Below are 14,970 nucleotides of genomic sequence, written 5' to 3' on the forward strand. Positions count from 1 at the left end.
TCGTCACGATTTCTCTGTTCGAGCGTGGCTTGCTCGGGTAGAGCGCGGGGCGGCTGTAGCTGAGACCGCAGCAACTGCAGGCAAATATTCCAGAGCATCACGGGGCGGTGGCAGAGAAAACTCCAGTCTTGGCCTGCGCCAACAGGCTGGGTGAAGGCAGATGAGTACTTAACCTTCTGGGCCTCTTTTTGCAAAATGTACTGAATTTGGGGCGTATCCTGAGACTAATAAAAATTCTTGGCGAAAGCTAAGAAAAATCAGATGGAGGCATTTATTGACAGAACAGTTACTCTCATCAGATCAGCAGTTATGCTTTGAGGGCTTGGGGTCATCCTCAGGAGGAGAATTTTCTTTCCTCCCTCACGTCAGTGCGCTTCCCCGTGAACCAGGATGATTCCCCGGAATGGCTGCCCCTTGTACCAGCAGGAATTCTGGGAAGAAAGCTATCCAGGGAGCCTGGCCTGCTCTGGGGATGTGGCGAGTTCTCCTTCAGGGGTGAGTCCGCTCAGAGCCCACAGAAGGGCTTCCCCGGTCCTCCTCATCCTGAAAAAACTACCCCCACAAGTCAGGCCCTGAGTCTTAGCTCTGCCCTTTCTACAAGGTACCAGTTCTGCTGAGGAGACAGAGCCACGGTTGCAGGCTCAATCTCATGTATCGTGTGACGAAAGAGGGGTACAAAGTACAGCAAATAAACTTGAAATGTCCAACATCCAACCATAGGTGGATGCTAAATAAAGCCATCCCTGTTCAACCGCAATTTTATAGGTAAAATTTTCAGTCAGCCACCAGAGGGTGCCCACAGAGCTGTCTGAAAATGACCGAAACATGCAGAATTAGAGAAAGAAAATTTCCAGTGCGTGTAAGACCAAGACAAAATACAGCTCCCTCATATGTGACTGGGACAGAGGCACAGACCAGCTGAGGAGCTGCGAGTTTGCAGGGGGAGAAGAGCCACGGTGGGAGTGCTAGAAATTACCTAAATTTTAGCTAAACAAGTTGCATCTTGATTTTAAATTGGCAATTGCAGTAGCACTTTGAGGATTGGCCCAGGGTGCTTTTTCACTCCCTGGCAAAACTCCCTTCTCCACCGTGTCTTTCCCCATCTGTGTGTACAAAGGAAATGCTTCTTGGAAGGTAGGGCTGCTGCTGCTTGAAAGAAAATCCTATGATGCAAGTGAAAAGACAAGAGATTGTCTGAGCCACTGTTCTTGCATGAGGGTGAGGCCTCAGAAAGAAGAAATAGGGGTGCCATGGTTCTCTGAAGAGAGGGCCTGCTGTGGAGCAAGGCTGGAACAGGAGGAGCAGAGGGACAGCTCCTACCCTGGCCCCAGCCGGGCTAGCATGCAGGCTGTGTCTGGCATCCTTGTCTCTCCAGATCCTGGCACAAGGCTGGCACACAGTAGGTGCCTGTTAATATTTGTTGAAGATGTGAGTGAGTGAATGCATGGGAAATGAGCTTGAGTGGGTGGGACACTGCCTGGGCCGGCTGGGAGCTTTCACCAGGGTGAGGGTGTTACTGAAGGCAAGTGCATGTGCCTGATGCACAGTGAGGCAAACAAACTGAAATGTCACAGTTTGGAACAGAAAGAGGTTTATTACAGGGCAGAGTAAGAAAGACGAGGTGGCTTATGCCCAAGAAAACCCCAAACTCCTGGAAGGGTTTCAGCAAGCATGTTTAAAAGCCGGGTGAGGGAGGGAGGTCGCAGGGTACATGATCAGCTCGTGCACAATTCTCTCATTGGTTGATGCTGAGGTAGCAGGGTGGTCAACACTATCAACCCCTAGGAGCCAGAAGGTCTGGGGGCCACATGCTCATGATCATCAAGTAGTTAATTTCTTCCCTTTGGTGGTGGTTTTAGCATCTGAAAAACTCAAGAAATATGCCTGAGACACTATTATCTGGTTACTTCAGAGAGGAGCTACAGCAGAGAATATGGGGGAGAGGTCTGTCCCAGGAAAGCCCCACAGGGTCCTGCTTGGTTACAAGGGGAGAATTGGGAAAGGGTTAGGTGGGGTGGAAGGGTTAATTTTCTAGGGAGGAGAGGTCCCATGTTTGATGTAGGCTGCCTCTGGCCCTTTCTGTCAATGTCCAAGTCTCCAGATGCCATGTTTTGACTCTGTCCTAATGCTGGTCAAACTGACCAGTGGCCCAATTCATTTATAAGGTCCACTCCTTCCCAGTTATTGGGTACCTGATGGGGACCCTGGCAGTTATCACTTGTCCCCACTCAGGGGACCTCAGCCTCCCTTAGCTTTGGCTTTCTGGAAATACAGCCAACATGAAACTGGGTACTGGTTTTTGGGCCATTGGGCCATTCATCTCTCTGGGCAAGTGCAGGCATTGTGTGTGTATATGCCGCGTGTGTGTGTATATGCCGTGTGTGTGTGTGTATGAGTATGACTGCAAGCATGAGTATGGGTTGCAGTAATGCCTGGTATGTGGGGTCTACCATTTACACAGCCCTTTGACAGCACCCATGGCCGCTTCTTGCTGGTACATACATGGAAGAGAAGAGGTGATTGATGTTTAAATTTAGAAATGGCTCTAGTCTGGGGACAGAAATTATTTTACTTAGGTTTCCATACTTCTAATTCATCACAGAAGAAATTATGATGTCCATGCTTTGCAGGGTTTAAAGAGGTCCCTACACATGCTCCCTTTCCAATATTTCTCCCTTGGGGCAGCTTTAATGACAACTTGGTGTGTGTGGGGGGTGGCTTTCACATGAGCCAGGAGGGCTACTTAATTTGAAAGAAAGAGACTTGTTTTCGGAATTATCCTCTCTCCTCTCCTGCCGTGGTTAAGTCTGTCTGATTAGCACAATAATGATCATCTTCTCCCCACCAGACTGAAAAGTGTGGTTTCCAGGTCCCTGACCCTTTTGGTTTGCGAATCTCAGGCAGACATGGCCCTGATGATTCTTGGGCCCTCTCTGCCTGGACCCGGCTGGGTACCCTACCCTTGGTGAGCTCTGAGGTGACTGAAGTTGTGTCGTCTTCTGGTCCTTTTATGTTTCTGATCTCCATCAGGCCCTGGCATGGCACTGTGTCCTCAGGGAAGGTTGGATTCAAGGGAGAGGCTATGCGGAAAGGGTCTCAACATACCAGCTGTAGCAAAAGTAAAAGTTTCTAAAAAGCTAAGAAGGCATCTGAAAGAATATTCCATCAGATTGTTTTTTTGTCAAAATAAGATCTCTGGAAAAAAGAATCCTTTTTTTTTCTCTTTAAAGGGAAGAAAAGAAAAGGAAAAAAAGGCAAAGCTTTGCGTGAGCTCTCTGTCAAGAAGGATCACAGCACCAGCCAAAAGATGAGGGGGTTTGGACACCAATAGAGAGAGGAAGAGATCAGGGCACTGTTTACCTTAGATACACTGGTCAGGGACCGCGGTAGGCTTGTGTGGGTTTGTGAGTGCCATGTTACCAAACGTGCAGAGATAGCCTCTTTGCTGTTTCCTGGAATGAGCTAAGGGAAGGAAGTCAGCTTTAAAATGACCACTTTGTCAAGAAAGAAAGAGCAAGCAGTATAAACGTTTACCTTTTTCTTGGTCTACTGAATAGATACAATTCAATAAAGCTCAACTAACTCCTTTGTATTTAACAAACTTATCTTGACTATCTACCACGTCCTAGACACAGACCTTGCCTTCAAGGGGTTCACAGTCTAGCAAGGGAGGCAGAAAGATGTGGTCTCTGCAGGGGGAGTTCTGCCCAGAGCCTGGAAGGAGCAGCGCTCAGGCCGCAGGACTCCACCTCTCATGCGCTCTGACTGGGCCAGAGACGGGGTCCTTACAGCTGGCCAGGGGTCTGGCCCTTGGGTAACTCCAAGCTGAGCCAATCCAGTTTCTCACCTGAAAACTTGTAATTGGGATGTTGAAAGACAGTCAATTGGATGTGGAGAACAAACTTGAAGTTTATGAAGACTTGGGTCTTAAGTCATGTTGATGAGCCACACATACCCAGAGAGTGTGCGAAGGAGAGGAGGCCAGCCAGGAGAGAGGATGGGAGAGGAGGGTGGGATGACTCACAGAGGGAGCAACATGACAGAGCTCATTAGGGGCCTTTGAGAGATGGAGAGTCACTTCCCTTCCCAGCCCTGGTTTCCAGCTCCAAAAGCAGGAGGCCTAATTCCTTGTTTTTGTGTCCTGTGAGACGGCAGTTCTTTACAAGAAGTTACTCTCTTCCTGAGCTAACTGGAGTGAGTTTCTTTTTCTTACAACTGAAAGTTCCATTTTAATTCAAAATGTCACCGAACAACGTATTAGTTGCCTAAGACTGCCGTAACACATTACTACAACAGGGTGGCTTAAAACATTACAAATGTATTCTCTCATAGTTCTGGAGGCCAGAAGTCTCAAATCAAATTGTCAGCAGGGTTGGTTCTTTCTCAAGGCTCTGAGGGAGAACCTCTTCCATGCTTCTCTCCTGTCTTCGGTGGCTGTCAATAATTCGTGGCACCCCTTGGCTTGTAGATGCCTTGCTCCAGTCTCTGCCTCCAATGTCATATAATGTTCTCACGTGTCTCTGTAATTCTATTTCTGTCTCTTATGAGGATACTCATCATTGGATTTAGGGCCTACCCTAATCCAGGATGATCTCATCTAGAGATCTTTACCTTAATTGCAAATTCAAAGGCCCTTATTCCAAGTAAGATCACATTCTGAGGTTGAGTGGATATATCTTTGGGGGGGACACCACTTAAATTACTACAAACAAGGTGTGAATGTGTTTGTTGCTGGATTACTCAGCTGGTGGACTATACATGTGCTTAAATAAGCAACCAGCAGGGGTTCAGAGAAAGAGAGATTTTTCTCTTTTGGAAAGAATATGATCTGTCAAAAAGTGAAGTCCTTGTGGAAAAAATGTTCATTTAGGCTTATTTTAAATTTTAATTTCATATTGAAGTGGGAGCAAGAAATCGTACTTGCAGTGCGTGGGGGTCTCTAAATGTATCAATCAGTGTAATTTGTGAACTGTAAATAGTTTATGTGATAGGAAGGGAGGTGTGGAAGGTTTTCCTGTTGTTATTGGTGGTGGTTTAATTCTATTTATGTCTTGCAGCTGTTGACGCCACTGGTGACCTTAGCAGGAACCACCACCATACTGTTAACATCAATAAGTTGGGGTTAAGGAATGAATGGAGGTGAGAAGATGGTTAGGATTGGCATCTTTTGCAAGAAACTTGATGTGACGTGAAAGAAAGTTTTAGGGGTCTCTGGGAAGTGGTCTGTCACCTCAGGAAGTTGATTAATAATCTGCTGTTTGTGTTTGAATGCTGCAATTAGCTTTAACCTCTGCCAGCACTTCTTAGGGATGGTATCCACTGACGCTGTCTCTTAAGCAGTGCAGCCTGGCCCGCAGCCTCCCTCCATGTGTCTTCACTCTTTTGGGTAAAAGAGCGCCACATCACCCTGTTCACGCAATAGGCAGACATACAGAGCACTTAACAGTAACCTGAGCATGCCAGGCTGATGCCCTTCCTGGTCCTTGGTACTAACTACTTTCCCTGCCTGAATCTCCTTCTTTCTTGATTACCACTTATCTTTCAAAGCTTAGCTGAAATATTCCGTTTGTTTTTACCGTGATGTTCTGTTAAGTTACTCATTCTTTAGAACTCCCATAGCACTGATCTCTACTATGGGGTTCCTTAATTTTCTGCCTCTCCAATTAAATCGCTGAGATCAGGACCCCTGTCTGTCCTTCTAGTCCTCAGTTCCTCACACAGTATTGGATATATAGTATGAGTTCAATAAATGTTTATTGAATAAATGAGTTTGCAGTTAATAAATTACCGAACACGAAGTGTGTGTGAAGGGGGATATTGTTGCATGCCTGGCAAAGGAAACCAGACAGTCAGGAGAGAGAAAGAGAGAGGGGCGAGGGCATACTCATTATCAGCATCCGTTCCCCACTTCTGTTCTACCAGAATCCAGATTTTGTGCCAGTGTCCACCCTCTTCCAAGCAGCCATGTGCCTTGGAGGGAACTCACCCTTGCCCAGCCCAGGGGTGGGTCTGATTGGCCTCAAGGTAATCACATCCCTGTTGTCAGTGATTGATTTGGGAATGGGCATGTCACCCAGTTCTGGCCATTCATAACATGGGAGACTTCTGGGGAACGTTTCCTTGCTCCTAAGAAGGAGAACAGGAAGAGATGCTGTCTCTTCTTTCTCAGGGTGCTGTCATGTCTGGAGAGGATATCTGGAAATGCTGAAGCCATCTTGCCATCAGCCTGAGAATGAAGCCAATGACTGAGGATGGCAGAACAGAAAAACGGTAAGAGCCTGGATCTGTAATGACATGGCCGGGCTTTGGTAACTGCCTGTCCAACCTCCTGCCCATTGAGAACTGGTTATCACAGTGAATGCATTTCCTTATTGTGAAAGGCTGTTTGAATCTGTTTCTATGACTTGAAGCCAAAAGCATCTTAACTGAAACAACTTGCCATATAGTAAATATTCATTAAATATACAACTTTATTTTAAAGCAGTGGCCATAGAGATAAAAAAAAAAAGCCTGTTCCTCGTGACCCTGATAATTTGGAAATGTAAAATATGGTATTCCTATGGTCATCTCAGAAGCTGAGGCTATTTCATTCATTTGACTATGCCACTCAGATGGTAGAGGCTACATTTCTTTTCCTGGAAGATTAAGAAAAATCTGGTCATAAGCTATCTCAGGGAAAGTAAACAAAGTTGTAAGACACAGACAGGAAACCTTGTTTCCATGGATCACTGACCCAAAGGAAAAGTTGCCTTAAGGAGAGATATAAATAAGTTTTAAAAATTGAAGGATGATTACTTTTAGTTATATTTTAAAAGATCAAACCACGGTGTCACTGGCACATGAACAGAGAGATGAAACAGAACAGAAAATCCAGAAGTAGCCCCAGTACATATAGGGATTTAGCACGTGGTAAAGGTCTTATTTCAAATCACCAGGGAACGCTGGAGTTTTATCAGTGATCTTTGGACAACAGGGTAGTTAGCTATAGCAATGAATAAATAATTAAAGTTGGAGCCATACTTCACATCTTACCAAATAAATTTCAGATGGGTTACAAATTTTAAATATAACAATGAAACCATAAAAAGATTTAAAAAATCAGAAAATATTTTCTTACTGTAATTTATGACTGAAGGAAACCTTTAAAAATTGTAACACAAATTACAGCAGTCATAAAATAAAATACTGAAAAATTCAGCTGTATTTTTTAAAATGTCTCCATGCAAAAACAATCATAGCTCAGTCAAAAGTCAATGGACAAATTAGGAAATATATTTGTAACTCATTGCCTTACAATCAATAAGAAAAAGACCAATAATGCTATAGAAAGATGGGCAAAGGATGTTGTGTCAGGTGACATGGAATGGCAATTTGGCAATATCCATCAGAATTACAAATACATAATCTTTGATTCAGCAATTCTATTTACAGGAATTATTTATAATAATTCTATTAGCAATTCATATAATAATTCTATGGCAATTCTGTTAAATTACAAACATACATACTTCTATATGTGGGAATGATAGGTTAATCACTGCAGCACCATTTGTAGTATCAAGAAATTGGAACTAATGGAAATGATCATCAATGGGGGAGTGGTTGGACAGATGAAGATACATTAATATTCTTCATTAAAAAGATTGAAGAGGTCTTTGTATACTGGTATGGAATGATCTCTAAGATATATGGGAAAAGCAAGGTACAGAACAGAAGAGTGAGTTATTTGTGTAAATAAAAAATGGTGAAGGGATGTCTTATACAAATTTGCCTGTACATTTCTGCAAGGAAAATTAGGTCAACGATGCTGATGCCTCTGGAGGGGGAACTAGGTGGCAAGATCATGGAGGTGGGAGGGAGACTTCACTGTATATAACTGAATGTTTTTTGAATTAGGAACTATATGAATGTATTATCTATTCCCATTCCAAAATAAATTACACTTAAAAAGTTATTTGGAAAGAGAGAAAAATAGAAAACTCAATTCTTTAAAAAAATGAAATCTAAAAATGAGTAACTAAATTAAGTTCAGTAAATGCAGCACACCCATATCCAGCACGAGTAGAGCATCTAGCATCTCCATCAACATCCTCAGCCATCTACCAACCTCAGTTAGGCGGGGGCTTGATTTACCATCCCTCAACCCCTCCCCACCGCTTCCCACTCCTCCTGCCCCAGGTCAAGCTGTCTGCCAGGGATTCACCTCTAGGCTTCTGTCTTCTTTGTGTCGAGGGCAGAGCACTAAGCCTAGGGCATCCTACATTTCTCTGGTGGGCACCACTGATGGGAGCAAATGTTTGAAGGGTGGAAGAGCAGTTGAGACTCTTAATTTTGGAAAATTAGACTAAGACAGGAGAAAAGCAAGCAAGGTAGGAGATTTTCACCTGTAGAGTAGTGTAATAGGATGGGTGAGAGGAAACGGTAATAAATTACAGAAAGGAGGAGAACTATGTCCTTGCTACACTTCGGCTAAATTTTTCTCTTCCCAGGCTCGAGAGTTGATGCCTTATTACCATCAGAGGGGATTTGATGACTTGTCATATTCAGTCCTGACTATTGAGATGAAAAGGATAGAAAATGAAAAGTATGGAAAATGAAAATCAATTGCATTCTTTAATTCTAGTCATCCCATTCCTGGAGCATATTGAATACTACTTTGGGTTCTCTCATTGTTCAGGTTATTAATAACAAAGAGCTGAAGTATTTCACATTCCTAAAGAGTCTTTCATCTCAAAGGAGCCAAGGTAATTCAGTAATTCAGTTACCTGAACTACATTTGGTAATTATTTGAGGATCACTTCACCCAGGGGTGAATTTCGACGAGTTGTGTGACACCGCCAACAGTCGCTTCATTCTCCCGTCAGTGCGAAAGAAAAATGAATAGCTAATGGGGATGTCCTCCTGAAGGATTTGCCCAGTGAAAACTTCAGGGAGATGGATGCTGAAAGAATGTAATTAACTGCCCGAAATTAATACCTCCAACCTTACTCAAGATTTCCTGACCTCTTTACTAGAGTCAGGGTGGAGAGGTGTCTTATCTCAGAACAGGGCTCTCTGGTAGCTGAGAGACCTGTGAACAGCAGTCACTCCACTGCTGTATTTTTTGAGTGACAATAAATCGTATTGTATTTTTAATTTGTTCCCACATTTTCACTGTTAGGATATAGAAATACAATTAATTTTTCCATTGCTATGATTGATTTTTGTATGTTGATCTTGTTAGCAGTGAATTTGCTGAATGCACTTATTTGTTCAAGGAATTTTTTTTTAAAGATTCCTTGGATTTCTTTGTAGACCGTAATGACATCTGCAAATAGGGCAGTTTTAGTTCTACCTTTCTTATCCATATGCTTTTTATTTCCTTTTCTTGCCTTATTGAGCTGGCTAGATCATGGCTGAATAGTAGTGGTGAGAGCAAACATAATTACCTTTTACCTGATCTTAGGGGAAAAGCATCCAGTCTTTTAGAATTAAATATAATCTTAGCTGTAGGTTTTTTTTTGTAGATGTTCTTTATCAAATTGAGAATGTTTCCTGCTATCCTAGTTTTCTGAGAGTTTCTGTCATGATTGGGTGTTGAGTTTTGACCAAATGCTTTTTCTGCATCAGTTGATACAAGCATGTGACTTTTCCTCTTTATTTATTAATTTATTTTAATTAGCATTAAAATAATATATAAATTTAATAATATTAGTTTATTAATATGATGGGTTCATTGATTGATTTGTGAACAGCAGTCACTCACTTTAAAGTTCATGTATAAGGAATAGTGTCTCAATCATGTGGACCCTGTTTCTGAGGAGAGAGGATGTTGGGGTAAGAAGCTGGAGCTCTTCCAGCCAAGGGCATGCGGCTCAGTCCACCTTACTGAATCCAGTGCCTTCTTTGTCTCTTCCATCTACTGTCTACTGTTAACTCAGAGATCAGGAAAATGCTGCCAGCATGACAGCTGCCCAGTACCCACAAGGCTGGTCATCAGACAGGGTACCATGGAATGTGGCCACTACAAAAGCTCATGTTTTGGGGAGCAAGCTTACTAGTCACCACTGCCCCCAGAGAGAATGCCTCCACTTTTGTTGGCGTTTTATCAGCAGAAGCAAAATTTCATCTAGAACTCTAGCAGAAAGGGAGTTGGGAAAATATAGTTTTAAGCCTTCCAGTCCCTACGATCCAGAGGGGAGTGTAGAAAAAGGTAGCGATAGAAGCTGAGGACTAAGAGGCAATATCTAGTAGTCCTCTCTACCTCACTGAACTAAATAGAAACCAGAGATGGTCCATCAGCTCTTCACAATTTATCTCTAAACTGTTTCTCTTAATTTTTAGTGTCGTCTTTTCTCTGTCATTTGTCCCATCACCATTCAAAAACTCACTCAGAAGGATGTATTTGCGGAAGTCTAATTGAGGTGGGAGAGTAGGGTGGAAAAAGAAAGGTAAGCTGCAATGCAAAACAGGTATACTCTATTTTAGTGATCGATTTGAATGAGTTGTGTTTATGTAGATATGTTTTAGAACGTGAGAAAGGCAGGCAGATGGAGCGTGACTATCCTCAAAAGAGTTTGGATTTTGGCAGCTGGGAGTGGCTGGAATGGCTACATGCAGTTGGAGAGAGGGTGCAGAGTGAGAGGGTTAAAGACAAGGGCTCACGAGAGATCTGTGGCTTAGCGATGGGACGTGACCCCACAAAGCGAGATGAAGACAGGCAGTGGTTATGCTCGGAGAAACAGAGCTGGGGACTTGAGTGGAACAAGCTGCAGCTTGATTGGCAAGTCAAAGTTGAAATCAAGTCGGTTGGGAAAGAGAATTTGGAGTCAGGGTCTGGGCTTGCTCTGGGGCCTCCAATTCAGTAAGCACCAGCCTCAGCCCTCAGCTGCTTTTTATTTGAGGTGGCGTAGTATACAGGGGATACAATCTTCTATAATCGAAGGGCCCTGGTTGTATCATTTTCTGGGTTTCTGAAGCTCCTTCTGTGGATGGTGCGGGGTTCAGTCAGATAAAGGCTGGTTTCCAAGGTCCCAAGACCTTTGTGGTTTAGCTCTTTCCCCAGGGCTCAGGTGAAATGTGCTGCTAAGAAGCAGCTTGATTAGAAATCAAAGTTGTGTGAATGGCTCAAGACTTTTTTTCCTTCTCCTCTCTCCCTCTCCTCCTCACTCCCTCCCTCCCTCCCTCCCTCCCTACCTACCATCTTCCTTCCTTCCTTCCTTCCTCCCTTCCTCCTTTCCTCCTTTCCTTCCTTCTTCCAGATGGGGTCTTTTTCCCATGTGGAAGGCTACTGAACCCTTGGGTAAGTGAGTACACTGAGTCTGATGGATCAGAGAGGTCAGGGCAATGAGGTGACAGGAAGCACTGAGTGACAAGACACCTTCCTAGTGGACATGGCTCCTCACATCCCTCCAGTCTCTCTTTGACACCCCAGAGAACAGCTGCTGCACTGCTCTTAGGCTTGTTTGTTATCCTTCAAGGGGTTAGAGCACAGTGTAAAGGCAGTGGGGTGGCTGGTTTTATTCCTGCAGGAATCAGGGCATTTCACAGTGCTCGGTGGCCCCAGACTGCTTCCTTAAGCTGGTCTACAAGTGTGGGATGTTGGTCCCAAGCAGAACCTAACAGGCATCACCAGATCCATTGGCAGTGTTGGAAGAACACCATCTTGGGAGCAGTGGTATGCCTCAACTGTCCTTCTCACATAGGAAGGACTAAACATTTTTCTATGCCAGTGATTTTCAAATTATTTTAGCCTTTAAATTATGTTTTTCTCCTTCAAATGAAATATTACTTGGAAACTCAATATAAAAATTAAATAGAAAAGGAACGGTTTTGATTGACTATTGGTAGAGTTCAGATACCCATGTAATCACCTCCTCACGCCTTTGAACTACATCCAACAAATTTCTAGAATTTAAAAATACTGGATTATGTCATCTTTAATGCTGGTTAGTACTCTTGCTCAGTTTTAAGGAGAAAGAAACTGAGGCATGAAGGGGCTAAAGAACTTATTTTGCCAAGACCGGGCCATGAATTTCTATCAGTCAGGAATTGTACTTGGCTGATCTGAAAATTGGTTTAAATAAGACAGCGCTTCATTTTCTTCTCATTCAATAAGAAATGGGCAGTGTAGGGCTGACGTGATGGTGCCAGGAGGTGTTTGGAGACCCAAGCTCCTGGCAGCTCGCCATCCCACAGTCCCTAAGATAGATCTGCATCTTGTATTTATAGAATGACTTCTGGAGCTCCAGCCATCTGATTTGCATCTGGAAGATGCAGAAAGAGGAAAGACAGAAGGGGCCTGCCAGCTGAGTCAGTCCCTTTGGAAAGCCTCAGTGACTTTTACTTACATCTCAAATAAGTCATAAAAAAATTTAGGCTGGGAATCCTGTCAATCCCAGCAATACAGGCGCTCCATCAGTGAGGAAGGGGAGAGTCAGCACTGAGTGGGGAACTAACAGTCTGCCACATATATGGTGCGCATACCCTCTAGTGAGCACATAGCTTGGGTCGTCCCAATTGCAAATAATCTGCCTGTTCTTGTAAACCTGCAAAGTCAGTATTTCAGCACCTAAGTGTATGTTTTTCCTATTCAGAAAAGGCTCAAATATCCTTTGTCAGATTCATGTTTCCTGAATTAGTTTAGAAAATGAAGTGTTCATAAAATAACCAGATTTATCGTTTGCTCAAATTGCTTGACACATATGTCTTAAAAATATATTTTGTACATGTTTTGGATTCTCTTCAGGTGGTGGGTGGGAAGGTGTTGGTTAGAAATACATGGGGTTTGTGACCAAGAGTGGGAGTCAGCTTATTTTTCAGGGCATACTGATCCCCCCCCCTTTGACCCATTACCACACAAGGGTCTGCACTGGTTCCTCTCTGAGGCATTACCATCCCCCACGTGCTTTTCTGTCCACGCTTGCATGCAATCGGGGGCACAGCTGGTGCAGTGGTGGCAGCCAGTGGTATGACTTGGAGGACAAATACTAGACATGGTCTAGGAAGATCTGGAGTCAGCTCTACCCCTTAGACAGGCCACTTCGTTTCTCCAGGCTTCAGTTCCCTCTTCAGTAAAAAGAAGAAATTAGACTAGATGAGCTCTCTGGACACTTCCAAGTCAAACATTCTCATATCATGTCTTTTGCTCCCGTCTCCCTTCTTTTGTCCTCATGTGGTTTGGAATGTGACCTAGCAATGCTGCCAGTCACTAGTCAAGAGCTCTTAGAAGTCATCTGTCCCTTCTTCTACCAAGAGGAATTATAAAAGAAACCAGCCTGTTTTCTTTAAGTTTCACCGAAGATTTGTTTTCCAGATGCTAGAAGGTGTTCCTAACGTAGATCTTTAACTAAAATGCCTCCAGCTGTAATTTTTTGCCTGTTTGTTCTTGCCCTGTCGATTGTGTGATTCTTATCTGATTGTTAATAGGGGAATTTTAGACCAAATCAAAATTTCAGTAGGATAAGAAGCATATTTCAAAGGAAGACAGGGGATCCAGATTGCTTGTTGTCTATTCATGACTCCACTTACTAGGTCATCTAGTCAGTCAAAAAACCTGGATGCCTGCTATGTGCAACTCACTGCCCCATGCTGTGAGTGTCACAGAAGATGTGGGCTCCCACGCTGACCTGATCTCTATGGGCAATAGAAGTGCCACTATGTGCCAAGCCCTGTCCCATGGGCATCACATTCTCATCTGATCAACAACCATCTGATGTAGGCATGAATCATGGAGTTCCAGTGCTTTTGTCTGCTCCCTCTCTTGACTGGAGAGGCTGCTTGATACCCCTTCCTAATCTTTGATTTACTTAATTTTGGGGACACCTATTATGTGCCAGGCACTGGGGATGTGACTGAACAAAACAAAGGATTTACCTGACAAGCTTGTCAATCTCTAAATCATAGTGCCCTGCCTACTCCCAAGCACATCATTTGAACCTGACCCATCATGGAAACTGCATGTCTTTTTTGACTTGGATTGGGCTGAGGGTTGGAAGTATGACCCAGGTAGGGCCAGTGCCTTCTGTGCCACACAGTCCAATTCTGGTTGGACCCTAGGTTCAGATGTGTGTGGTACCTATTCCACTGTTAAAATTTTCAGCTTCATAAACCAATACATTTTTTTTTTAGCTTAAGCTATTAGTTTGAACTATATATAACTGCCATTTTTGCAGATTAGATGTCAACAATTTCATCAGGCTTAACCTAATGATTTGAATTTCTGTTGCTTGCAATGGAAGAAGTCCTAACTAATATGGTGGTGTTGTTATCTCCAACTTAGATGAGGAAAATGAGACTCGGAGTATTTATTTGCCCAAGGTCATTCAGCTATTGAGCATAGTGAGAACTGAAATCCAGGTGACTTCAAAGTCTATGTTCTTGATTATTCTGGTACTAGTCCCATGAAGTCAGGCAAAAACTGAAGAAAAGAGACTCTTACTCTAGAGTGGTCTGAAAACTGTTTGCTACTGGTCCACGAGGGAGTGAGGCGTGCTGCACCAGGATGTAACCCAGCTGTGTTACAAGCACACTCTATAGTTCAGCTGATTTTTTACAATTTTTATTGAAATATAGTGGATTTACAATGTCGTGTTAGTTTCTGGTATACAGCATAGGGATTCAATTATACATATATATACACACACAGACACACACACACATTCTTTCTCATAGGTTATTACAAGATATTGAATGTAGTTCCCTGTGCTATACAGTAGGTCCTTGTTGTTTATCTATTTTATATATAGTAGTGTGTGTCTGGTAATGCCCAACCCCTAATTTATCCCTCCCTGCCATTTCCCCTTTGCAGCTGACTTTTTTTTTTTTAATAGCAAGATTTTCTCAATGAGGTAAGCAGGGCATTGATTTGGATTCTGGTGCCTGTGCCTTATACCAGCCTAGATTGGCATCAGATTGTTTGGGGGACCAGCACTTAGAAGAGCATTGGTGTAGAGGACCGTTGAGCTTGCTGCCCAGCTGACAACCATCCTC

General features: G+C 43.4%; 1 long non-coding RNA gene across 1 annotated transcript in view; it reads left to right on the forward strand.

Moving 5' to 3' along the window:
• Nucleotides 1-14,970, forward strand: part of LOC105075240 (uncharacterized) — a 331,910-nt gene that overhangs the window by 287,669 nt on the left and 29,271 nt on the right. Inside the window, exon 12 of the long non-coding RNA XR_012507554.1 lies at nucleotides 6,170-6,270. This is a non-coding gene — a long non-coding RNA (uncharacterized LOC105075240). The remainder of the gene's footprint in view (nucleotides 1-6,169; nucleotides 6,271-14,970) is intronic.

The sequence above is a fragment of the Camelus bactrianus genome, chromosome 6 (genome assembly GCF_048773025.1).
Source record: "Camelus bactrianus isolate YW-2024 breed Bactrian camel chromosome 6, ASM4877302v1, whole genome shotgun sequence".
Classification (NCBI taxonomy): Eukaryota; Metazoa; Chordata; class Mammalia; order Artiodactyla; family Camelidae; genus Camelus; species Camelus bactrianus.